Source organism: Hyla sarda, chromosome 8, assembly GCF_029499605.1.
Source record: "Hyla sarda isolate aHylSar1 chromosome 8, aHylSar1.hap1, whole genome shotgun sequence".
NCBI lineage: Eukaryota > Metazoa > Chordata > Amphibia > Anura > Hylidae > Hyla > Hyla sarda.
Genome location: NC_079196.1, coordinates 114,612,806 through 114,639,954, shown reverse-complemented (window position 1 = coordinate 114,639,954; position 27,149 = coordinate 114,612,806). Strand labels below are relative to the sequence as shown.

Here is a 27,149-nt window from a genome sequence, read left to right as displayed (position 1 = left end):
AATAATCCTCCCATGAGGATCAGCCTCAACGGCTTTGTAGATTGCACTCATGTCAGCAACTCCATATACATTTTTTTTTCTTCATGCTTCTTTCTTCATCCTTTTTTCTTTCTGTCATTCAGACTTTCATTCATTCGATCTCTCTCACTCACTTGCTTTAACTCATTTGTTCTCACTCACTCACTCACTCAATCACTCACTCACTCATTCACTCTCACTCACTCTCACTCTCTCACTCACTCGCTCACTAAGTCAGTCTCTCTCTCTCTCTCTTTTTCTTTTTATATATATTTTTTTCCGTCTTCTTCTTCTTCTTCTTCTTCAGACCCTGTCATAGCACTAATGCCTTTCCAATACCACCAGCAGATGGAGACACTCCATTGCAACATTGGTTGTGAGCAGCAGTTTCTAAAAACAAATGCCTCATGGCGGATTTCCCATCCATCAATGGATGGTAAATTTTGTTTTTATCATTCACTGACCACAGAAACCAATGCATGGTCAAGCAACAGCAATGACACACCCTTGTGTATAGGCATGAGACCCTCATGTCATTTAACAGGATTCAGCACCACCCACAAGACAGCTACCTGTCATGTCATGTCAAACCTGCACAGGTGTGCTAGATTATTATTATTTAGTTTTATTTTATTTTTTTACACCAATCAGTGTGCAAACATGGTCATTAAAACGCTAAATGAATAGACGTTCATAAACCAGTCAGTGCAACTCATCATTTTGGTCTCCAATTCTCAAACTCAAATTCTCACCCACGGAGGATTAAATGAGAATCTTTCTTGTTTAACACTGGAATGGGGTGGTGCACTGTTCACTACCCGAAGATACTGCCACATCGGGTCAATGCATAGGGCGACAGAAGCAAGCTTCCAAATCAGCTCCCTTTCTCAAAAATCCATTTAATTTATGGTCCCCAGATAGGGAACGTATGTATCAGTATGTGCTCACAAGTCACCCAAGTGCAAGTATTCACACAAAAAAAAACGTGCCTCAGGATGCGATCTGTCGCAAGATCCTTTCTTTTTTTACACTTGATCTAAGCCAAAAGGCCTAGAGGGGATAACCGGGAAAGGGGTGGACCCAACCATGTCCCCTTCATGAGCACTCACATTACTCATAGGAATGGAAGGAAGGCTGGCAGCCAACCAGCCTCCCATACACTTTCTGGGTGGGTGGCAGTCAGCCACCCATACATACATACAGCACAGGCTAAACCCACATCATCACTTAAAAAAAGGACAGGCGACCATTGCACTCTGATGGAGCATTTAGCAATGCAATCCATAGCCTGGCTTTTGCCTGAACCCCCATCACTCCTCCTCTTGCATATAAGACAATATTTCAGATCTGCATATGAAAACAACACGCCTACCTTTGTTGCACATAGCTGCCTGCCTGTCTCTAGTTACCCCACTGGCTGTAGCTGCGTCCCTTCCGACATGGAATAACACCAACTGTAACGATAAACTGAAAATTAACAGTATAAACCTGCATCATTTTGGACTCTGGTATTTGCTGAATCCGGGTGACCTGACAATCGATGGTGGTGCCGCTGGTGATTCTGGCCTTCTTGGAATCTGTTGGGCCTATGTGTTAGCTCACACATCACTTGGGTATCCATGGTAACTACCACAACATGGTCATCTGCAGTTTACATCTAGCCCGTGGCATTGAATGGCATTTTAAAAGTGCTAAGGGTCCTGGTGCAATAATCCTCCCATGAGGATCAGCCTCAACGGCTTTGTAGATTGCACTCATGTCAGCAACTCCATATACATTTTTTTTTCTTCATGCTTCTTTCTTCATCCTTTTTTCTTTCTGTCATTCAGACTTTCATTCATTCGATCTCTCTCACTCACTTGCTTTAACTCATTTGTTCTCACTCACTCACTCACTCACTCAATCACTCACTCACTCATTCACTCTCACTCACTCTCACTCTCTCACTCACTCGCTCACTAAGTCAGTCTCTCTCTCTCTCTCTCTTTTTCTTTTTATATATATTTTTTTCCGTCTTCTTCTTCTTCTTCTTCTTCAGACCCTGTCATAGCACTAATGCCTTTCCAATACCACCAGCAGATGGAGACACTCCATTGCAACATTGGTTGTGAGCAGCAGTTTCTAAAAACAAATGCCTCATGGCGGATTTCCCATCCATCAATGGATGGTAAATTTTGTTTTTATCATTCACTGACCACAGAAACCAATGCATGGTCAAGCAACAGCAATGACACACCCTTGTGTATAGGCATGAGACCCTCATGTCATTTAACAGGATTCAGCACCACCCACAAGACAGCTACCTGTCATGTCATGTCAAACCTGCACAGGTGTGCTAGATTATTATTATTTAGTTTTATTTTATTTTTTTACACCAATCAGTGTGCAAACATGGTCATTAAAACGCTAAATGAATAGACGTTCATAAACCAGTCAGTGCAACTCATCATTTTGGTCTCCAATTCTCAAACTCAAATTCTCACCCACGGAGGATTAAATGAGAATCTTTCTTGTTTAACACTGGAATGGGGTGGTGCACTGTTCACTACCCGAAGATACTGCCACATCGGGTCAATGCATAGGGCAACAGAAGCAAGCTTCCAAATCAGCTCCCTTTCTCAAAAATCCATTTAATTTATGGTCCCCAGATAGGGAACGTATGTATCAGTATGTGCTCACAAGTCACCCAAGTGCAAGTATTCACACAAAAAAAAACGTGCCTCAGGATGCGATCTGTCGCAAGATCCTTTCTTTTTTTACACTTGATCTAAGCCAAAAGGCCTAGAGGGGATAACCGGGAAAGGGGTGGACCCAACCATGTCCCCTTCATGAGCACTCACATTACTCATAGGAATGGAAGGAAGGCTGGCAGCCAACCAGCCTCCCATACACTTTCTGGGTGGGTGGCAGTCAGCCACCCATACATACATACAGCACAGGCTAAACCCACATCATCACTTAAAAAAAGGACAGGCGACCATTGCACTCTGATGGAGCATTTAGCAATGCAATCCATAGCCTGGCTTTTGCCTGAACCCCCATCACTCCTCCTCTTGCATATAAGACAATATTTCAGATCTGCATATGAAAACAACACGCCTACCTTTGTTGCACATAGCTGCCTGCCTGTCTCTAGTTACCCCACTGGCTGTAGCTGCGTCCCTTCCGACATGGAATAACACCAACTGTAACGATAAACTGAAAATTAACAGTATAAACCTGCATCATTTTGGACTCTGGTATTTGCTGAATCCGGGTGACCTGACAATCGATGGTGGTGCCGCTGGTGATTCTGGCCTTCTTGGAATCTGTTGGGCCTATGTGTTAGCTCACACATCACTTGGGTATCCATGGTAACTACCACAACATGGTCATCTGCAGTTTACATCTAGCCCGTGGCATTGAATGGCATTTTAAAAGTGCTAAGGGTCCTGGTGCAATAATCCTCCCATGAGGATCAGCCTCAACGGCTTTGTAGATTGCACTCATGTCAGCAACTCCATATACATTTTTTTTTCTTCATGCTTCTTTCTTCATCCTTTTTTCTTTCTGTCATTCAGACTTTCATTCATTCGATCTCTCTCACTCACTTGCTTTAACTCATTTGTTCTCACTCACTCACTCACTCACTCAATCACTCACTCACTCATTCACTCTCACTCACTCTCACTCTCTCACTCACTCGCTCACTAAGTCAGTCTCTCTCTCTCTCTCTCTTTTTCTTTTTATATATATTTTTTTCCGTCTTCTTCTTCTTCTTCTTCTTCTTCTTCTTCTTCAGACCCTGTCATAGCACTAATGCCTTTCCAATACCACCAGCAGATGGAGACACTCCATTGCAACATTGGTTGTGAGCAGCAGTTTCTAAAAACAAATGCCTCATGGCGGATTTCCCATCCATCAATGGATGGTAAATTTTGTTTTTATCATTCACTGACCACAGAAACCAATGCATGGTCAAGCAACAGCAATGACACACCCTTGTGTATAGGCATGAGACCCTCATGTCATTTAACAGGATTCAGCACCACCCACAAGACAGCTACCTGTCATGTCATGTCAAACCTGCACAGGTGTGCTAGATTATTATTATTTAGTTTTATTTTATTTTTTTACACCAATCAGTGTGCAAACATGGTCATTAAAACGCTAAATGAATAGACGTTCATAAACCAGTCAGTGCAACTCATCATTTTGGTCTCCAATTCTCAAACTCAAATTCTCACCCACGGAGGATTAAATGAGAATCTTTCTTGTTTAACACTGGAATGGGGTGGTGCACTGTTCACTACCCGAAGATACTGCCACATCGGGTCAATGCATAGGGCGACAGAAGCAAGCTTCCAAATCAGCTCCCTTTCTCAAAAATCCATTTAATTTATGGTCCCCAGATAGGGAACGTATGTATCAGTATGTGCTCACAAGTCACCCAAGTGCAAGTATTCACACAAAAAAAAACGTGCCTCAGGATGCGATCTGTCGCAAGATCCTTTCTTTTTTTACACTTGATCTAAGCCAAAAGGCCTAGAGGGGATAACCGGGAAAGGGGTGGACCCAACCATGTCCCCTTCATGAGCACTCACATTACTCATAGGAATGGAAGGAAGGCTGGCAGCCAACCAGCCTCCCATACACTTTCTGGGTGGGTGGCAGTCAGCCACCCATACATACATACAGCACAGGCTAAACCCACATCATCACTTAAAAAAAGGACAGGCGACCATTGCACTCTGATGGAGCATTTAGCAATGCAATCCATAGCCTGGCTTTTGCCTGAACCCCCATCACTCCTCCTCTTGCATATAAGACAATATTTCAGATCTGCATATGAAAACAACACGCCTACCTTTGTTGCACATAGCTGCCTGCCTGTCTCTAGTTACCCCACTGGCTGTAGCTGCGTCCCTTCCGACATGGAATAACACCAACTGTAACGATAAACTGAAAATTAACAGTATAAACCTGCATCATTTTGGACTCTGGTATTTGCTGAATCCGGGTGACCTGACAATCGATGGTGGTGCCGCTGGTGATTCTGGCCTTCTTGGAATCTGTTGGGCCTATGTGTTAGCTCACACATCACTTGGGTATCCATGGTAACTACCACAACATGGTCATCTGCAGTTTACATCTAGCCCGTGGCATTGAATGGCATTTTAAAAGTGCTAAGGGTCCTGGTGCAATAATCCTCCCATGAGGATCAGCCTCAACGGCTTTGTAGATTGCACTCATGTCAGCAACTCCATATACATTTTTTTTTCTTCATGCTTCTTTCTTCATCCTTTTTTCTTTCTGTCATTCAGACTTTCATTCATTCGATCTCTCTCACTCACTTGCTTTAACTCATTTGTTCTCACTCACTCACTCACTCACTCAATCACTCACTCACTCATTCACTCTCACTCACTCTCACTCTCTCACTCACTCGCTCACTAAGTCAGTCTCTCTCTCTCTCTCTCTTTTTCTTTTTATATATATTTTTTTCCGTCTTCTTCTTCTTCTTCTTCTTCTTCTTCTTCTTCAGACCCTGTCATAGCACTAATGCCTTTCCAATACCACCAGCAGATGGAGACACTCCATTGCAACATTGGTTGTGAGCAGCAGTTTCTAAAAACAAATGCCTCATGGCGGATTTCCCATCCATCAATGGATGGTAAATTTTGTTTTTATCATTCACTGACCACAGAAACCAATGCATGGTCAAGCAACAGCAATGACACACCCTTGTGTATAGGCATGAGACCCTCATGTCATTTAACAGGATTCAGCACCACCCACAAGACAGCTACCTGTCATGTCATGTCAAACCTGCACAGGTGTGCTAGATTATTATTATTTAGTTTTATTTTATTTTTTTACACCAATCAGTGTGCAAACATGGTCATTAAAACGCTAAATGAATAGACGTTCATAAACCAGTCAGTGCAACTCATCATTTTGGTCTCCAATTCTCAAACTCAAATTCTCACCCACGGAGGATTAAATGAGAATCTTTCTTGTTTAACACTGGAATGGGGTGGTGCACTGTTCACTACCCGAAGATACTGCCACATCGGGTCAATGCATAGGGCGACAGAAGCAAGCTTCCAAATCAGCTCCCTTTCTCAAAAATCCATTTAATTTATGGTCCCCAGATAGGGAACGTATGTATCAGTATGTGCTCACAAGTCACCCAAGTGCAAGTATTCACACAAAAAAAAACGTGCCTCAGGATGCGATCTGTCGCAAGATCCTTTCTTTTTTTACACTTGATCTAAGCCAAAAGGCCTAGAGGGGATAACCGGGAAAGGGGTGGACCCAACCATGTCCCCTTCATGAGCACTCACATTACTCATAGGAATGGAAGGAAGGCTGGCAGCCAACCAGCCTCCCATACACTTTCTGGGTGGGTGGCAGTCAGCCACCCATACATACATACAGCACAGGCTAAACCCACATCATCACTTAAAAAAAGGACAGGCGACCATTGCACTCTGATGGAGCATTTAGCAATGCAATCCATAGCCTGGCTTTTGCCTGAACCCCCATCACTCCTCCTCTTGCATATAAGACAATATTTCAGATCTGCATATGAAAACAACACGCCTACCTTTGTTGCACATAGCTGCCTGCCTGTCTCTAGTTACCCCACTGGCTGTAGCTGCGTCCCTTCCGACATGGAATAACACCAACTGTAACGATAAACTGAAAATTAACAGTATAAACCTGCATCATTTTGGACTCTGGTATTTGCTGAATCCGGGTGACCTGACAATCGATGGTGGTGCCGCTGGTGATTCTGGCCTTCTTGGAATCTGTTGGGCCTATGTGTTAGCTCACACATCACTTGGGTATCCATGGTAACTACCACAACATGGTCATCTGCAGTTTACATCTAGCCCGTGGCATTGAATGGCATTTTAAAAGTGCTAAGGGTCCTGGTGCAATAATCCTCCCATGAGGATCAGCCTCAACGGCTTTGTAGATTGCACTCATGTCAGCAACTCCATATACATTTTTTTTTCTTCATGCTTCTTTCTTCATCCTTTTTTCTTTCTGTCATTCAGACTTTCATTCATTCGATCTCTCTCACTCACTTGCTTTAACTCATTTGTTCTCACTCACTCACTCACTCAATCACTCACTCACTCATTCACTCTCACTCACTCTCACTCTCTCACTCACTCGCTCACTAAGTCAGTCTCTCTCTCTCTCTCTCTTTTTCTTTTTATATATATTTTTTTCCGTCTTCTTCTTCTTCTTCTTCAGACCCTGTCATAGCACTAATGCCTTTCCAATACCACCAGCAGATGGAGACACTCCATTGCAACATTGGTTGTGAGCAGCAGTTTCTAAAAACAAATGCCTCATGGCGGATTTCCCATCCATCAATGGATGGTAAATTTTGTTTTTATCATTCACTGACCACAGAAACCAATGCATGGTCAAGCAACAGCAATGACACACCCTTGTGTATAGGCATGAGACCCTCATGTCATTTAACAGGATTCAGCACCACCCACAAGACAGCTACCTGTCATGTCATGTCAAACCTGCACAGGTGTGCTAGATTATTATTATTTAGTTTTATTTTATTTTTTTACACCAATCAGTGTGCAAACATGGTCATTAAAACGCTAAATGAATAGACGTTCATAAACCAGTCAGTGCAACTCATCATTTTGGTCTCCAATTCTCAAACTCAAATTCTCACCCACGGAGGATTAAATGAGAATCTTTCTTGTTTAACACTGGAATGGGGTGGTGCACTGTTCACTACCCGAAGATACTGCCACATCGGGTCAATGCATAGGGCGACAGAAGCAAGCTTCCAAATCAGCTCCCTTTCTCAAAAATCCATTTAATTTATGGTCCCCAGATAGGGAACGTATGTATCAGTATGTGCTCACAAGTCACCCAAGTGCAAGTATTCACACAAAAAAAAACGTGCCTCAGGATGCGATCTGTCGCAAGATCCTTTCTTTTTTTACACTTGATCTAAGCCAAAAGGCCTAGAGGGGATAACCGGGAAAGGGGTGGACCCAACCATGTCCCCTTCATGAGCACTCACATTACTCATAGGAATGGAAGGAAGGCTGGCAGCCAACCAGCCTCCCATACACTTTCTGGGTGGGTGGCAGTCAGCCACCCATACATACATACAGCACAGGCTAAACCCACATCATCACTTAAAAAAAGGACAGGCGACCATTGCACTCTGATGGAGCATTTAGCAATGCAATCCATAGCCTGGCTTTTGCCTGAACCCCCATCACTCCTCCTCTTGCATATAAGACAATATTTCAGATCTGCATATGAAAACAACACGCCTACCTTTGTTGCACATAGCTGCCTGCCTGTCTCTAGTTACCCCACTGGCTGTAGCTGCGTCCCTTCCGACATGGAATAACACCAACTGTAACGATAAACTGAAAATTAACAGTATAAACCTGCATCATTTTGGACTCTGGTATTTGCTGAATCCGGGTGACCTGACAATCGATGGTGGTGCCGCTGGTGATTCTGGCCTTCTTGGAATCTGTTGGGCCTATGTGTTAGCTCACACATCACTTGGGTATCCATGGTAACTACCACAACATGGTCATCTGCAGTTTACATCTAGCCCGTGGCATTGAATGGCATTTTAAAAGTGCTAAGGGTCCTGGTGCAATAATCCTCCCATGAGGATCAGCCTCAACGGCTTTGTAGATTGCACTCATGTCAGCAACTCCATATACATTTTTTTTTCTTCATGCTTCTTTCTTCATCCTTTTTTCTTTCTGTCATTCAGACTTTCATTCATTCGATCTCTCTCACTCACTTGCTTTAACTCATTTGTTCTCACTCACTCACTCACTCAATCACTCACTCACTCATTCATTCTCACTCACTCTCACTCTCTCACTCACTCGCTCACTAAGTCAGTCTCTCTCTCTCTCTCTCTTTTTCTTTTTATATATATTTTTTTCCGTCTTCTTCTTCTTCTTCTTCAGACCCTGTCATAGCACTAATGCCTTTCCAATACCACCAGCAGATGGAGACACTCCATTGCAACATTGGTTGTGAGCAGCAGTTTCTAAAAACAAATGCCTCATGGCGGATTTCCCATCCATCAATGGATGGTAAATTTTGTTTTTATCATTCACTGACCACAGAAACCAATGCATGGTCAAGCAACAGCAATGACACACCCTTGTGTATAGGCATGAGACCCTCATGTCATTTAACAGGATTCAGCACCACCCACAAGACAGCTACCTGTCATGTCATGTCAAACCTGCACAGGTGTGCTAGATTATTATTATTTAGTTTTATTTTATTTTTTTACACCAATCAGTGTGCAAACATGGTCATTAAAACGCTAAATGAATAGACGTTCATAAACCAGTCAGTGCAACTCATCATTTTGGTCTCCAATTCTCAAACTCAAATTCTCACCCACGGAGGATTAAATGAGAATCTTTCTTGTTTAACACTGGAATGGGGTGGTGCACTGTTCACTACCCGAAGATACTGCCACATCGGGTCAATGCATAGGGCGACAGAAGCAAGCTTCCAAATCAGCTCCCTTTCTCAAAAATCCATTTAATTTATGGTCCCCAGATAGGGAACGTATGTATCAGTATGTGCTCACAAGTCACCCAAGTGCAAGTATTCACACAAAAAAAAACGTGCCTCAGGATGCGATCTGTCGCAAGATCCTTTCTTTTTTTACACTTGATCTAAGCCAAAAGGCCTAGAGGGGATAACCGGGAAATGGGTGGACCCAACCATGTCCCCTTCATGAGCACTCACATTACTCATAGGAATGGAAGGAAGGCTGGCAGCCAACCAGCCTCCCATACACTTTCTGGGTGGGTGGCAGTCAGCCACCCATACATACATACAGCACAGGCTAAACCCACATCATCACTTAAAAAAAGGACAGGCGACCATTGCACTCTGATGGAGCATTTAGCAATGCAATCCATAGCCTGGCTTTTGCCTGAACCCCCATCACTCCTCCTCTTGCATATAAGACAATATTTCAGATCTGCATATGAAAACAACACGCCTACCTTTGTTGCACATAGCTGCCTGCCTGTCTCTAGTTACCCCACTGGCTGTAGCTGCGTCCCTTCCGACATGGAATAACACCAACTGTAACGATAAACTGAAAATTAACAGTATAAACCTGCATCATTTTGGACTCTGGTATTTGCTGAATCCGGGTGACCTGACAATCGATGGTGGTGCCGCTGGTGATTCTGGCCTTCTTGGAATCTGTTGGGCCTATGTGTTAGCTCACACATCACTTGGGTATCCATGGTAACTACCACAACATGGTCATCTGCAGTTTACATCTAGCCCGTGGCATTGAATGGCATTTTAAAAGTGCTAAGGGTCCTGGTGCAATAATCCTCCCATGAGGATCAGCCTCAACGGCTTTGTAGATTGCACTCATGTCAGCAACTCCATATACATTTTTTTTTCTTCATGCTTCTTTCTTCATCCTTTTTTCTTTCTGTCATTCAGACTTTCATTCATTCGATCTCTCTCACTCACTTGCTTTAACTCATTTGTTCTCACTCACTCACTCACTCACTCACTCACTCAATCACTCACTCACTCATTCACTCTCACTCACTCTCACTCTCTCACTCACTCGCTCACTAAGTCAGTCTCTCTCTCTCTCTCTCTTTTTCTTTTTATATATATTTTTTTCCGTCTTCTTCTTCTTCTTCTTCTTCAGACCCTGTCATAGCACTAATGCCTTTCCAATACCACCAGCAGATGGAGACACTCCATTGCAACATTGGTTGTGAGCAGCAGTTTCTAAAAACAAATGCCTCATGGCGGATTTCCCATCCATCAATGGATGGTAAATTTTGTTTTTATCATTCACTGACCACAGAAACCAATGCATGGTCAAGCAACAGCAATGACACACCCTTGTGTATAGGCATGAGACCCTCATGTCATTTAACAGGATTCAGCACCACCCACAAGACAGCTACCTGTCATGTCATGTCAAACCTGCACAGGTGTGCTAGATTATTATTATTTAGTTTTATTTTATTTTTTTACACCAATCAGTGTGCAAACATGGTCATTAAAACGCTAAATGAATAGACGTTCATAAACCAGTCAGTGCAACTCATCATTTTGGTCTCCAATTCTCAAACTCAAATTCTCACCCACGGAGGATTAAATGAGAATCTTTCTTGTTTAACACTGGAATGGGGTGGTGCACTGTTCACTACCCGAAGATACTGCCACATCGGGTCAATGCATAGGGCGACAGAAGCAAGCTTCCAAATCAGCTCCCTTTCTCAAAAATCCATTTAATTTATGGTCCCCAGATAGGGAACGTATGTATCAGTATGTGCTCACAAGTCACCCAAGTGCAAGTATTCACACAAAAAAAAACGTGCCTCAGGATGCGATCTGTCGCAAGATCCTTTCTTTTTTTACACTTGATCTAAGCCAAAAGGCCTAGAGGGGATAACCGGGAAAGGGGTGGACCCAACCATGTCCCCTTCATGAGCACTCACATTACTCATAGGAATGGAAGGAAGGCTGGCAGCCAACCAGCCTCCCATACACTTTCTGGGTGGGTGGCAGTCAGCCACCCATACATACATACAGCACAGGCTAAACCCACATCATCACTTAAAAAAAGGACAGGCGACCATTGCACTCTGATGGAGCATTTAGCAATGCAATCCATAGCCTGGCTTTTGCCTGAACCCCCATCACTCCTCCTCTTGCATATAAGACAATATTTCAGATCTGCATATGAAAACAACACGCCTACCTTTGTTGCACATAGCTGCCTGCCTGTCTCTAGTTACCCCACTGGCTGTAGCTGCGTCCCTTCCGACATGGAATAACACCAACTGTAACGATAAACTGAAAATTAACAGTATAAACCTGCATCATTTTGGACTCTGGTATTTGCTGAATCCGGGTGACCTGACAATCGATGGTGGTGCCGCTGGTGATTCTGGCCTTCTTGGAATCTGTTGGGCCTATGTGTTAGCTCACACATCACTTGGGTATCCATGGTAACTACCACAACATGGTCATCTGCAGTTTACATCTAGCCCGTGGCATTGAATGGCATTTTAAAAGTGCTAAGGGTCCTGGTGCAATAATCCTCCCATGAGGATCAGCCTCAACGGCTTTGTAGATTGCACTCATGTCAGCAACTCCATATACATTTTTTTTTCTTCATGCTTCTTTCTTCATCCTTTTTTCTTTCTGTCATTCAGACTTTCATTCATTCGATCTCTCTCACTCACTTGCTTTAACTCATTTGTTCTCACTCACTCACTCACTCACTCAATCACTCACTCACTCATTCACTCTCACTCACTCTCACTCTCTCACTCACTCGCTCACTAAGTCAGTCTCTCTCTCTCTCTCTCTTTTTCTTTTTATATATATTTTTTTCCGTCTTCTTCTTCTTCTTCTTCTTCTTCTTCAGACCCTGTCATAGCACTAATGCCTTTCCAATACCACCAGCAGATGGAGACACTCCATTGCAACATTGGTTGTGAGCAGCAGTTTCTAAAAACAAATGCCTCATGGCGGATTTCCCATCCATCAATGGATGGTAAATTTTGTTTTTATCATTCACTGACCACAGAAACCAATGCATGGTCAAGCAACAGCAATGACACACCCTTGTGTATAGGCATGAGACCCTCATGTCATTTAACAGGATTCAGCACCACCCACAAGACAGCTACCTGTCATGTCATGTCAAACCTGCACAGGTGTGCTAGATTATTATTATTTAGTTTTATTTTATTTTTTTACACCAATCAGTGTGCAAACATGGTCATTAAAACGCTAAATGAATAGACGTTCATAAACCAGTCAGTGCAACTCATCATTTTGGTCTCCAATTCTCAAACTCAAATTCTCACCCACGGAGGATTAAATGAGAATCTTTCTTGTTTAACACTGGAATGGGGTGGTGCACTGTTCACTACCCGAAGATACTGCCACATCGGGTCAATGCATAGGGCGACAGAAGCAAGCTTCCAAATCAGCTCCCTTTCTCAAAAATCCATTTAATTTATTGTCCCCAGATAGGGAACGTATGTATCAGTATGTGCTCACAAGTCACCCAAGTGCAAGTATTCACACAAAAAAAAACGTGCCTCAGGATGCGATCTGTCGCAAGATCCTTTCTTTTTTTACACTTGATCTAAGCCAAAAGGCCTAGAGGGGATAACCGGGAAAGGGGTGGACCCAACCATGTCCCCTTCATGAGCACTCACATTACTCATAGGAATGGAAGGAAGGCTGGCAGCCAACCAGCCTCCCATACACTTTCTGGGTGGGTGGCAGTCAGCCACCCATACATACATACAGCACAGGCTAAACCCACATCATCACTTAAAAAAAGGACAGGCGACCATTGCACTCTGATGGAGCATTTAGCAATGCAATCCATAGCCTGGCTTTTGCCTGAACCCCCATCACTCCTCCTCTTGCATATAAGACAATATTTCAGATCTGCATATGAAAACAACACGCCTACCTTTGTTGCACATAGCTGCCTGCCTGTCTCTAGTTACCCCACTGGCTGTAGCTGCGTCCCTTCCGACATGGAATAACACCAACTGTAACGATAAACTGAAAATTAACAGTATAAACCTGCATCATTTTGGACTCTGGTATTTGCTGAATCCGGGTGACCTGACAATCGATGGTGGTGCCGCTGGTGATTCTGGCCTTCTTGGAATCTGTTGGGCCTATGTGTTAGCTCACACATCACTTGGGTATCCATGGTAACTACCACAACATGGTCATCTGCAGTTTACATCTAGCCCGTGGCATTGAATGGCATTTTAAAAGTGCTAAGGGTCCTGGTGCAATAATCCTCCCATGAGGATCAGCCTCAACGGCTTTGTAGATTGCACTCATGTCAGCAACTCCATATACATTTTTTTTTCTTCATGCTTCTTTCTTCATCCTTTTTTCTTTCTGTCATTCAGACTTTCATTCATTCGATCTCTCTCACTCACTTGCTTTAACTCATTTGTTCTCACTCACTCACTCACTCACTCAATCACTCACTCACTCATTCACTCTCACTCACTCTCACTCTCTCACTCACTCGCTCACTAAGTCAGTCTCTCTCTCTCTCTCTCTTTTTCTTTTTATATATATTTTTTTCCGTCTTCTTCTTCTTCTTCTTCTTCAGACCCTGTCATAGCACTAATGCCTTTCCAATACCACCAGCAGATGGAGACACTCCATTGCAACATTGGTTGTGAGCAGCAGTTTCTAAAAACAAATGCCTCATGGCGGATTTCCCATCCATCAATGGATGGTAAATTTTGTTTTTATCATTCACTGACCACAGAAACCAATGCATGGTCAAGCAACAGCAATGACACACCCTTGTGTATAGGCATGAGACCCTCATGTCATTTAACAGGATTCAGCACCACCCACAAGACAGCTACCTGTCATGTCATGTCAAACCTGCACAGGTGTGCTAGATTATTATTATTTAGTTTTATTTTATTTTTTTACACCAATCAGTGTGCAAACATGGTCATTAAAACGCTAAATGAATAGACGTTCATAAACCAGTCAGTGCAACTCATCATTTTGGTCTCCAATTCTCAAACTCAAATTCTCACCCACGGAGGATTAAATGAGAATCTTTCTTGTTTAACACTGGAATGGGGTGGTGCACTGTTCACTACCCGAAGATACTGCCACATCGGGTCAATGCATAGGGCGACAGAAGCAAGCTTCCAAATCAGCTCCCTTTCTCAAAAATCCATTTAATTTATGGTCCCCAGATAGGGAACGTATGTATCAGTATGTGCTCACAAGTCACCCAAGTGCAAGTATTCACACAAAAAAAAACGTGCCTCAGGATGCGATCTGTCGCAAGATCCTTTCTTTTTTTACACTTGATCTAAGCCAAAAGGCCTAGAGGGGATAACCGGGAAAGGGGTGGACCCAACCATGTCCCCTTCATGAGCACTCACATTACTCATAGGAATGGAAGGAAGGCTGGCAGCCAACCAGCCTCCCATACACTTTCTGGGTGGGTGGCAGTCAGCCACCCATACATACATACAGCACAGGCTAAACCCACATCATCACTTAAAAAAAGGACAGGCGACCATTGCACTCTGATGGAGCATTTAGCAATGCAATCCATAGCCTGGCTTTTGCCTGAACCCCCATCACTCCTCCTCTTGCATATAAGACAATATTTCAGATCTGCATATGAAAACAACACGCCTACCTTTGTTGCACATAGCTGCCTGCCTGTCTCTAGTTACCCCACTGGCTGTAGCTGCGTCCCTTCCGACATGGAATAACACCAACTGTAACGATAAACTGAAAATTAACAGTATAAACCTGCATCATTTTGGACTCTGGTATTTGCTGAATCCGGGTGACCTGACAATCGATGGTGGTGCCGCTGGTGATTCTGGCCTTCTTGGAATCTGTTGGGCCTATGTGTTAGCTCACACATCACTTGGGTATCCATGGTAACTACCACAACATGGTCATCTGCAGTTTACATCTAGCCCGTGGCATTGAATGGCATTTTAAAAGTGCTAAGGGTCCTGGTGCAATAATCCTCCCATGAGGATCAGCCTCAACGGCTTTGTAGATTGCACTCATGTCAGCAACTCCATATACATTTTTTTTTCTTCATGCTTCTTTCTTCATCCTTTTTTCTTTCTGTCATTCAGACTTTCATTCATTCGATCTCTCTCACTCACTTGCTTTAACTCATTTGTTCTCACTCACTCACTCACTCACTCAATCACTCACTCACTCATTCACTCTCACTCACTCTCACTCTCTCACTCACTCGCTCACTAAGTCAGTCTCTCTCTCTCTCTCTCTTTTTCTTTTTATATATATTTTTTTCCGTCTTCTTCTTCTTCTTCTTCTTCTTCTTCAGACCCTGTCATAGCACTAATGCCTTTCCAATACCACCAGCAGATGGAGACACTCCATTGCAACATTGGTTGTGAGCAGCAGTTTCTAAAAACAAATGCCTCATGGCGGATTTCCCATCCATCAATGGATGGTAAATTTTGTTTTTATCATTCACTGACCACAGAAACCAATGCATGGTCAAGCAACAGCAATGACACACCCTTGTGTATAGGCATGAGACCCTCATGTCATTTAACAGGATTCAGCACCACCCACAAGACAGCTACCTGTCATGTCATGTCAAACCTGCACAGGTGTGCTAGATTATTATTATTTAGTTTTATTTTATTTTTTTACACCAATCAGTGTGCAAACATGGTCATTAAAACGCTAAATGAATAGACGTTCATAAACCAGTCAGTGCAACTCATCATTTTGGTCTCCAATTCTCAAACTCAAATTCTCACCCACGGAGGATTAAATGAGAATCTTTCTTGTTTAACACTGGAATGGGGTGGTGCACTGTTCACTACCCGAAGATACTGCCACATCGGGTCAATGCATAGGGCGACAGAAGCAAGCTTCCAAATCAGCTCCCTTTCTCAAAAATCCATTTAATTTATGGTCCCCAGATAGGGAACGTATGTATCAGTATGTGCTCACAAGTCACCCAAGTGCAAGTATTCACACAAAAAAAAAACGTGCCTCAGGATGCGATCTGTCGCAAGATCCTTTCTTTTTTTACACTTGATCTAAGCCAAAAGGCCTAGAGGGGATAACCGGGAAAGGGGTGGACCCAACCATGTCCCCTTCATGAGCACTCACATTACTCATAGGAATGGAAGGAAGGCTGGCAGCCAACCAGCCTCCCATACACTTTCTGGGTGGGTGGCAGTCAGCCACCCATACATACATACAGCACAGGCTAAACCCACATCATCACTTAAAAAAAGGACAGGCGACCATTGCACTCTGATGGAGCATTTAGCAATGCAATCCATAGCCTGGCTTTTGCCTGAACCCCCATCACTCCTCCTCTTGCATATAAGACAATATTTCAGATCTGCATATGAAAACAACACGCCTACCTTTGCTGCACATAGCTGCCTGCCTGTCTCTAGTTACCCCACTGGCTGTAGCTGCGTCCCTTCCGACATGGAATAACACCAACTGTAACGATAAACTGAAAATTAACAGTATAAACCTGCATCATTTTGGACTCTGGTATTTGCTGAATCCGGGTGACCTGACAATCGATGGTGGTGCCGCTGGTGATTCTGGCCTTCTTGGAATCTGTTGGGCCTATGTGTTAGCTCACACATCACTTGGGTATCCATGGTAACTACCACAACATGGTCATCTGCAGTTTACATCTAGCCCGTGGCATTGAATGGCATTTTAAAAGTGCTAAGGGTCCTGGTGCAATAATCCTCCCATGAGGATCAGCCTCAACGGCTTTGTAGATTGCACTCATGTCAGCAACTCCATATACATTTTTTTTTCTTCATGCTTCTTTCTTCATCCTTTTTTCTTTCTGTCATTCAGACTTTCATTCATTCGATCTCTCTCACTCACTTGCTTTAACTCATTTGTTCTCACTCACTCACTCACTCACTCAATCACTCACTCACTCATTCACTCTCACTCACTCTCACTCTCTCACTCACTCGCTCACTAAGTCAGTCTCTCTCTCTCTCTCTCTCTTTTTCTTTTTATATATATTTTTTTCCGTCTTCTTCTTCTTCTTCAGACCCTGTCATAGCACTAATGCCTTTCCAATACCACCAGCAGATGGAGACACTCCATTGCAACATTGGTTGTGAGCAGCAGTTTCTAAAAACAAATGCCTCATGGCGGATTTCCCATCCATCAATGGATGGTAAATTTTGTTTTTATCATTCACTGACCACAGAAACCAATGCATGGTCAAGCAACAGCAATGACACACCCTTGTGTATAGGCATGAGACCCTCATGTCATTTAACAGGATTCAGCACCACCCACAAGACAGCTACCTGTCATGTCATGTCAAACCTGCACAGGTGTGCTAGATTATTATTATTTAGTTTTATTTTATTTTTTTACACCAATCAGTGTGCAAACATGGTCATTAAAACGCTAAATGAATAGACGTTCATAAACCAGTCAGTGCAACTCATCATTTTGGTCTCCAATTCTCAAACTCAAATTCTCACCCACGGAGGATTAAATGAGAATCTTTCTTGTTTAACACTGGAATGGGGTGGTGCACTGTTCACTACCCGAAGATACTGCCACATCGGGTCAATGCATAGGGCGACAGAAGCAAGCTTCCAAATCAGCTCCCTTTCTCAAAAATCCATTTAATTTATGGTCCCCAGATAGGGAACGTATGTATCAGTATGTGCTCACAAGTCACCCAAGTGCAAGTATTCACACAAAAAAAAACGTGCCTCAGGATGCGATCTGTCGCAAGATCCTTTCTTTTTTTTACACTTGATCTAAGCCAAAAGGCCTAGAGGGGATAACCGGGAAAGGGGTGGACCCAACCATGTCCCCTTCATGAGCACTCACATTACTCATAGGAATGGAAGGAAGGCTGGCAGCCAACCAGCCTCCCATACACTTTCTGGGTGGGTGGCAGTCAGCCACCCATACATACATACAGCACAGGCTAAACCCACATCATCACTTAAAAAAAGGACAGGCGACCATTGCACTCTGATGGAGCATTTAGCAATGCAATCCATAGCCTGGCTTTTGCCTGAACCCCCATCACTCCTCCTCTTGCATATAAGACAATATTTCAGATCTGCATATGAAAACAACACGCCTACCTTTGTTGCACATAGCTGCCTGCCTGTCTCTAGTTACCCCACTGGCTGTAGCTGCGTCCCTTCCGACATGGAATAACACCAACTGTAACGATAAACTGAAAATTAACAGTATAAACCTGCATCATTTTGGACTCTGGTATTTGCTGAATCCGGGTGACCTGACAATCGATGGTGGTGCCGCTGGTGATTCTGGCCTTCTTGGAATCTGTTGGGCCTATGTGTTAGCTCACACATCACTTGGGTATCCATGGTAACTACCACAACATGGTCATCTGCAGTTTACATCTAGCCCGTGGCATTGAATGGCATTTTAAAAGTGCTAAGGGTCCGGGTGCAATAATCCTCCCATGAGGATCAGCCTCAACGGCTTTGTAGATTGCACTCATGTCAGCAACTCCATATACATTTTTTTTTCTTCATGCTTCTTTCTTCATCCTTTTTTCTTTCTGTCATTCAGACTTTCATTCATTCGATCTCTCTCACTCACTTGCTTTAACTCATTTGTTCTCACTCACTCACTCACTCACTCAATCACTCACTCACTCATTCACTCTCACTCACTCTCACTCTCTCACTCACTCGCTCACTAAGTCAGTCTCTCTCTCTCTCTCTCTTTTTCTTTTTATATATATTTTTTTCCGTCTTCTTCTTCTTCTTCTTCAGACCCTGTCATAGCACTAATGCCTTTCCAATACCACCAGCAGATGGAGACACTCCATTGCAACATTGGTTGTGAGCAGCAGTTTCTAAAAACAAATGCCTCATGGCGGATTTCCCATCCATCAATGGATGGTAAATTTTGTTTTTATCATTCACTGACCACAGAAACCAATGCATGGTCAAGCAACAGCAATGACACACCCTTGTGTATAGGCATGAGACCCTCATGTCATTTAACAGGATTCAGCACCACCCACAAGACAGCTACCTGTCATGTCATGTCAAACCTGCACAGGTGTGCTAGATTATTATTATTTAGTTTTATTTTATTTTTTTACACCAATCAGTGTGCAAACATGGTCATTAAAACGCTAAATGAATAGACGTTCATAAACCAGTCAGTGCAACTCATCATTTTGGTCTCCAATTCTCAAACTCAAATTCTCACCCACGGAGGATTAAATGAGAATCTTTCTTGTTTAACACTGGAATGGGGTGGTGCACTGTTCACTACCCGAAGATACTGCCACATCGGGTCAATGCATAGGGCGACAGAAGCAAGCTTCCAAATCAGCTCCCTTTCTCAAAAATCCATTTAATTTATGGTCCCCAGATAGGGAACGTATGTATCAGTATGTGCTCACAAGTCACCCAAGTGCAAGTATTCACACAAAAAAAAACGTGCCTCAGGATGCGATCTGTCGCAAGATCCTTTCTTTTTTTTACACTTGATCTAAGCCAAAAGGCCTAGAGGGGATAACCGGGAAAGGGGTGGACCCAACCATGTCCCCTTCATGAGCACTCACATTACTCATAGGAATGGAAGGAAGGCTGGCAGCCAACCAGCCTCCCATACACTTTCTGGGTGGGTGGCAGTCAGCCACCCATACATACATACAGCACAGGCTAAACCCACATCATCACTTAAAAAAAGGACAGGCGACCATTGCACTCTGATGGAGCATTTAGCAATGCAATCCATAGCCTGGCTTTTGCCTGAACCCCCATCACTCCTCCTCTTGCATATAAGACAATATTTCAGATCTGCATATGAAAACAACACGCCTACCTTTGTTGCACATAGCTGCCTGCCTGTCTCTAGTTACCCCACTGGCTGTAGCTGCGTCCCTTCCGACATGGAATAACACCAACTGTAACGATAAACTGAAAATTAACAGTATAAACCTGCATCATTTTGGACTCTGGTATTTGCTGAATCCGGGTGACCTGACAATCGATGGTGGTGCCGCTGGTGATTCTGGCCTTCTTGGAATCTGTTGGGCCTATGTGTTAGCTCACACATCACTTGGGTATCCATGGTAACTACCACAACATGGTCATCTGCAGTTTACATCTAGCCCGTGGCATTGAATGGCATTTTAAAAGTGCTAAGGGTCCGGGTGCAATAATCCTCCCATGAGGATCAGCCTCAACGGCTTTGTAGATTGCACTCATGTCAGCAACTCCATATACATTTTTTTTTCTTCATGCTTCTTTCTTCATCCTTTTTTCTTTCTGTCATTCAGACTTTCATTCATTCGATCTCTCTCACTCACTTGCTTTAACTCATTTGTTCTCACTCACTCACTCACTCACTCACTCAATCACTCACTCACTCATTCACTCTCACTCACTCTCTCACTCACTCGCTCACTAAGTCAGTCTCTCTCTCTCTCTCTCTTTTTCTTTTTATATATATTTTTTTCCGTCTTCTTCTTCTTCTTCTTCAGACCCTGTCATAGCACTAATGCCTTTCCAATACCACCAGCAGATGGAGACACTCCATTGCAACATTGGTTGTGAGCAGCAGTTTCTAAAAACAAATGCCTCATGGCGGATTTCCCATCCATCAATGGATGGTAAATTTTGTTTTTATCATTCACTGACCACAGAAACCAATGCATGGTCAAGCAACAGCAATGACACACCCTTGTGTATAGGCATGAGACCCTCATGTCATTTAACAGGATTCAGCACCACCCACAAGACAGCTACCTGTCATGTCATGTCAAACCTGCACAGGTGTGCTAGATTATTATTATTTAGTTTTATTTTATTTTTTTACACCAATCAGTGTGCAAACATGGTCATTAAAACGCTAAATGAATAGACGTTCATAAACCAGTCAGTGCAACTCATCATTTTGGTCTCCAATTCTCAAACTCAAATTCTCACCCACGGAGGATTAAATGAGAATCTTTCTTGTTTAACACTGGAATGGGGTGGTGCACTGTTCACTACCCGAAGATACTGCCACATCGGGTCAATGCATAGGGCGACAGAAGCAAGCTTCCAAATCAGCTCCCTTTCTCAAAAATCCATTTAATTTATGGTCCCCAGATAGGGAACGTATGTATCAGTATGTGCTCACAAGTCACCCAAGTGCAAGTATTCACACAAAAAAAAACGTGCCTCAGGATGCGATCTGTCGCAAGATCCTTTCTTTTTTTACACTTGATCTAAGCCAAAAGGACTAGAGGGGATAACCGGGAAAGGGGTGGACCCAACCATGTCCCCTTCATGAGCACTCACATTACTCATAGGAATGGAAGGAAGGCTGGCAGCCAACCAGCCTCCCATACACTTTCTGGGTGGGTGGCAGTCAGCCACCCATACATACATACAGCACAGGCTAAACCCACATCATCACTTAAAAAAAGGACAGGCGACCATTGCACTCTGATGGAGCATTTAGCAATGCAATCCATAGCCTGGCTTTTGCCTGAACCCCCATCACTCCTCCTCTTGCATATAAGACAATATTTCAGATCTGCATATGAAAACAACACGCCTACCTTTGTTGCACATAGCTGCCTGCCTGTCTCTAGTTACCCCACTGGCTGTAGCTGCGTCCCTTCCGACATGGAATAACACCAACTGTAACGATAAACTGAAAATTAACAGTATAAACCTGCATCATTTTGGACTCTGGTATTTGCTGAATCCGGGTGACCTGACAATCGATGGTGGTGCCGCTGGTGATTCTGGCCTTCTTGGAATCTGTTGGGCCTATGTGTTAGCTCACACATCACTTGGGTATCCATGGTAACTACCACAACATGGTCATCTGCAGTTTACATCTAGCCCGTGGCATTGAATGGCATTTTAAAAGTGCTAAGGGTCCTGGTGCAATAATCCTCCCATGAGGATCAGCCTCAACGGCTTTGTAGATTGCACTCATGTCAGCAACTCCATATACATTTTTTTTTCTTCATGCTTCTTTCTTCATCCTTTTTTCTTTCTGTCATTCAGACTTTCATTCATTCGATCTCTCTCACTCACTTGCTTTAACTCATTTGTTCTCACTCACTCACTCACTCACTCACTCAATCACTCACTCACTCATTCACTCTCACTCACTCTCACTCTCTCACTCACTCGCTCACTAAGTCAGTCTCTCTCTCTCTCTCTCTTTTTCTTTTTATATATATTTTTTTCCGTCTTCTTCTTCTTCTTCTTCTTCAGACCCTGTCATAGCACTAATGCCTTTCCAATACCACCAGCAGATGGAGACACTCCATTGCAACATTGGTTGTGAGCAGCAGTTTCTAAAAACAAATGCCTCATGGCGGATTTCCCATCCATCAATGGATGGTAAATTTTGTTTTTATCATTCACTGACCACAGAAACCAATGCATGGTCAAGCAACAGCAATGACACACCCTTGTGTATAGGCATGAGACCCTCATGTCATTTAACAGGATTCAGCACCACCCACAAGACAGCTACCTGTCATGTCATGTCAAACCTGCACAGGTGTGCTAGATTATTATTATTTAGTTTTATTTTATTTTTTTACACCAATCAGTGTGCAAACATGGTCATTAAAACGCTAAATGAATAGACGTTCATAAACCAGTCAGTGCAACTCATCATTTTGGTCTCCAATTCTCAAACTCAAATTCTCACCCACGGAGGATTAAATGAGAATCTTTCTTGTTTAACACTGGAATGGGGTGGTGCACTGTTCACTACCCGAAGATACTGCCACATCGGGTCAATGCATAGGGCGACAGAAGCAAGCTTCCAAATCAGCTCCCTTTCTCAAAAATCCATTTAATTTATGGTCCCCAGATAGGGAACGTATGTATCAGTATGTGCTCACAAGTCACCCAAGTGCAAGTATTCACACAAAAAAAACGTGCCTCAGGATGCGATCTGTCGCAAGATCCTTTCTTTTTTTACACTTGATCTAAGCCAAAAGGCCTAGAGGGGATAACCGGGAAAGGGGTGGACCCAACCATGTCCCCTTCATGAGCACTCACATTACTCATAGGAATGGAAGGAAGGCTGGCAGCCAACCAGCCTCCCATACACTTTCTGGGTGGGTGGCAGTCAGCCACCCATACATACATACAGCACAGGCTAAACCCACATCATCACTTAAAAAAAGGACAGGCGACCATTGCACTCTGATGGAGCATTTAGCAATGCAGTCCATAGCCTGGCTTTTGCCTGAACCCCCATCACTCCTCCTCTTGCATATAAGACAATATTTCAGATCTGCATATGAAAACAACACGCCTACCTTTGTTGCACATAGCTGCCTGCCTGTCTCTAGTTACCCCACTGGCTGTAGCTGCGTCCCTTCCGACATGGAATAACACCAACTGTAACGATAAACTGAAAATTAACAGTATAAACCTGCATCATTTTGGACTCTGGTATTTGCTGAATCCGGGTGACCTGACAATCGATGGTGGTGCCGCTGGTGATTCTGGCCTTCTTGGAATCTGTTGGGCCTATGTGTTAGCTCACACATCACTTGGGTATCCATGGTAACTACCACAACATGGTCATCTGCAGTTTACATCTAGCCCGTGGCATTGAATGGCATTTTAAAAGTGCTAAGGGTCCTGGTGCAATAATCCTCCCATGAGGATCAGCCTCAACGGCTTTGTAGATTGCACTCATGTCAGCAACTCCATATACATTTTTTTTTCTTCATGCTTCTTTCTTCATCCTTTTTTCTTTCTGTCATTCAGACTTTCATTCATTCGATCTCTCTCACTCACTTGCTTTAACTCATTTGTTCTCACTCACTCACTCACTCACTCAATCACTCACTCACTCATTCACTCTCACTCACTCTCACTCTCTCACTCACTCGCTCACTAAGTCAGTCTCTCTCTCTCTCTCTCTTTTTCTTTTTATATATATTTTTTTCCGTCTTCTTCTTCTTCTTCTTCAGACCCTGTCATAGCACTAATGCCTTTCCAATACCACCAGCAGATGGAGACACTCCATTGCAACATTGGTTGTGAGCAGCAGTTTCTAAAAACAAATGCCTCATGGCGGATTTCCCATCCATCAATGGATGGTAAATTTTGTTTTTATCATTCACTGACCACAGAAACCAATGCATGGTCAAGCAACAGCAATGACACACCCTTGTGTATAGGCATGAGACCCTCATGTCATTTAACAGGATTCAGCACCACCCACAAGACAGCTACCTGTCATGTCATGTCAAACCTGCACAGGTGTGCTAGATTATTATTATTTAGTTTTATTTTATTTTTTTACACCAATCAGTGTGCAAACATGGTCATTAAAACGCTAAATGAATAGACGTTCATAAACCAGTCAGTGCAACTCATCATTTTGGTCTCCAATTCTCAAACTCAAATTCTCACCCACGGAGGATTAAATGAGAATCTTTCTTGTTTAACACTGGAATGGGGTGGTGCACTGTTCACTACCCGAAGATACTGCCACATCGGGTCAATGCATAGGGCGACAGAAGCAAGCTTCCAAATCAGCTCCCTTTCTCAAAAATCCATTTAATTTATGGTCCCCAGATAGGGAACGTATGTATCAGTATGTGCTCACAAGTCACCCAAGTGCAAGTATTCACACAAAAAAAAACGTGCCTCAGGATGCGATCTGTCGCAAGATCCTTTCTTTTTTTTACACTTGATCTAAGCCAAAAGGCCTAGAGGGGATAACCGGGAAAGGGGTGGACCCAACCATGTCCCCTTCATGAGCACTCACATTACTCATAGGAATGGAAGGAAGGCTGGCAGCCAACCAGCCTCCCATACACTTTCTGGGTGGGTGGCAGTCAGCCACCCATACATACATACAGCACAGGCTAAACCCACATCATCACTTAAAAAAAGGACAGGCGACCATTGCACTCTGATGGAGCATTTAGCAATGCAATCCATAGCCTGGCTTTTGCCTGAACCCCCATCACTCCTCCTCTTGCATATAAGACAATATTTCAGATCTGCATATGAAAACAACACGCCTACCTTTGTTGCACATAGCTGCCTGCCTGTCTCTAGTTACCCCACTGGCTGTAGCTGCGTCCCTTCCGACATGGAATAACACCAACTGTAACGATAAACTGAAAATTAACAGTATAAACCTGCATCATTTTGGACTCTGGTATTTGCTGAATCCGGGTGACCTGACAATCGATGGTGGTGCCGCTGGTGATTCTGGCCTTCTTGGAATCTGTTGGGCCTATGTGTTAGCTCACACATCACTTGGGTATCCATGGTAACTACCACAACATGGTCATCTGCAGTTTACATCTAGCCCGTGGCATTGAATGGCATTTTAAAAGTGCTAAGGGTCCGGGTGCAATAATCCTCCCATGAGGATCAGCCTCAACGGCTTTGTAGATTGCACTCATGTCAGCAACTCCATATACATTTTTTTTTCTTCATGCTTCTTTCTTCATCCTTTTTTCTTTCTGTCATTCAGACTTTCATTCATTCGATCTCTCTCACTCACTTGCTTTAACTCATTTGTTCTCACTCACTCACTCACTCACTCACTCAATCACTCACTCACTCATTCACTCTCACTCACTCTCTCACTCACTCGCTCACTAAGTCAGTCTCTCTCTCTCTCTCTCTTTTTCTTTTTATATATATTTTTTTCCGTCTTCTTCTTCTTCTTCTTCAGACCCTGTCATAGCACTAATGCCTTTCCAATACCACCAGCAGATGGAGACACTCCATTGCAACATTGGTTGTGAGCAGCAGTTTCTAAAAACAAATGCCTCATGGCGGATTTCCCATCCATCAATGGATGGTAAATTTTGTTTTTATCATTCACTGACCACAGAAACCAATGCATGGTCAAGCAACAGCAATGACACACCCTTGTGTATAGGCATGATACCCTCATGTCATTTAACAGGATTCAGCACCACCCACAAGACAGCTACCTGTCATGTCATGTCAAACCTGCACAGGTGTGCTAGATTATTATTATTTAGTTTTATTTTATTTTTTTACACCAATCAGTGTGCAAACATGGTCATTAAAACGCTAAATGAATAGACGTTCATAAACCAGTCAGTGCAACTCATCATTTTGGTCTCCAATTCTCAAACTCAAATTCTCACCCACGGAGGATTAAATGAGAATCTTTCTTGTTTAACACTGGAATGGGGTGGTGCACTGTTCACTACCCGAAGATACTGCCACATCGGGTCAATGCATAGGGCGACAGAAGCAAGCTTCCAAATCAGCTCCCTTTCTCAAAAATCCATTTAATTTATGGTCCCCAGATAGGGAACGTATGTATCAGTATGTGCTCACAAGTCACCCAAGTGCAAGTATTCACACAAAAAAAAACGTGCCTCAGGATGCGATCTGTCGCAAGATCCTTTCTTTTTTTACACTTGATCTAAGCCAAAAGGACTAGAGGGGATAACCGGGAAAGGGGTGGACCCAACCATGTCCCCTTCATGAGCACTCACATTACTCATAGGAATGGAAGGAAGGCTGGCAGCCAACCAG

General features: G+C 43.4%; 16 pseudogenes; all 16 read right to left on the bottom strand.

Moving 5' to 3' along the window:
• Positions 1–815: 815 nt before the first annotated feature.
• Positions 816–1,079, bottom strand: LOC130286589 (U2 spliceosomal RNA; annotated as a pseudogene).
• A 1,467-nt stretch (positions 1,080–2,546) lies between these two features.
• On the bottom strand, positions 2,547–2,810 carry LOC130289358 (U2 spliceosomal RNA; annotated as a pseudogene).
• Positions 2,811–4,289: 1,479 nt separating this feature from the next.
• LOC130286588 (U2 spliceosomal RNA) lies at positions 4,290–4,553 on the bottom strand (annotated as a pseudogene).
• Positions 4,554–6,032: 1,479 nt separating this feature from the next.
• LOC130286587 (U2 spliceosomal RNA) lies at positions 6,033–6,296 on the bottom strand (annotated as a pseudogene).
• Positions 6,297–7,756: 1,460 nt separating this feature from the next.
• On the bottom strand, positions 7,757–8,020 carry LOC130286586 (U2 spliceosomal RNA; annotated as a pseudogene).
• A 1,460-nt stretch (positions 8,021–9,480) lies between these two features.
• LOC130286584 (U2 spliceosomal RNA) lies at positions 9,481–9,744 on the bottom strand (annotated as a pseudogene).
• Positions 9,745–11,219: 1,475 nt separating this feature from the next.
• Positions 11,220–11,483, bottom strand: LOC130286583 (U2 spliceosomal RNA; annotated as a pseudogene).
• Positions 11,484–12,956: 1,473 nt separating this feature from the next.
• On the bottom strand, positions 12,957–13,220 carry LOC130286344 (U2 spliceosomal RNA; annotated as a pseudogene).
• A 1,467-nt stretch (positions 13,221–14,687) lies between these two features.
• Positions 14,688–14,951, bottom strand: LOC130286582 (U2 spliceosomal RNA; annotated as a pseudogene).
• Positions 14,952–16,424: 1,473 nt separating this feature from the next.
• On the bottom strand, positions 16,425–16,689 carry LOC130288010 (U2 spliceosomal RNA; annotated as a pseudogene).
• Positions 16,690–18,152: 1,463 nt separating this feature from the next.
• LOC130288565 (U2 spliceosomal RNA) lies at positions 18,153–18,417 on the bottom strand (annotated as a pseudogene).
• Positions 18,418–19,881: 1,464 nt separating this feature from the next.
• LOC130288564 (U2 spliceosomal RNA) lies at positions 19,882–20,146 on the bottom strand (annotated as a pseudogene).
• Positions 20,147–21,608: 1,462 nt separating this feature from the next.
• On the bottom strand, positions 21,609–21,872 carry LOC130289900 (U2 spliceosomal RNA; annotated as a pseudogene).
• A 1,471-nt stretch (positions 21,873–23,343) lies between these two features.
• On the bottom strand, positions 23,344–23,606 carry LOC130288770 (U2 spliceosomal RNA; annotated as a pseudogene).
• A 1,464-nt stretch (positions 23,607–25,070) lies between these two features.
• On the bottom strand, positions 25,071–25,335 carry LOC130288562 (U2 spliceosomal RNA; annotated as a pseudogene).
• A 1,462-nt stretch (positions 25,336–26,797) lies between these two features.
• LOC130289899 (U2 spliceosomal RNA) lies at positions 26,798–27,061 on the bottom strand (annotated as a pseudogene).
• Positions 27,062–27,149: the final 88 nt, after the last annotated feature.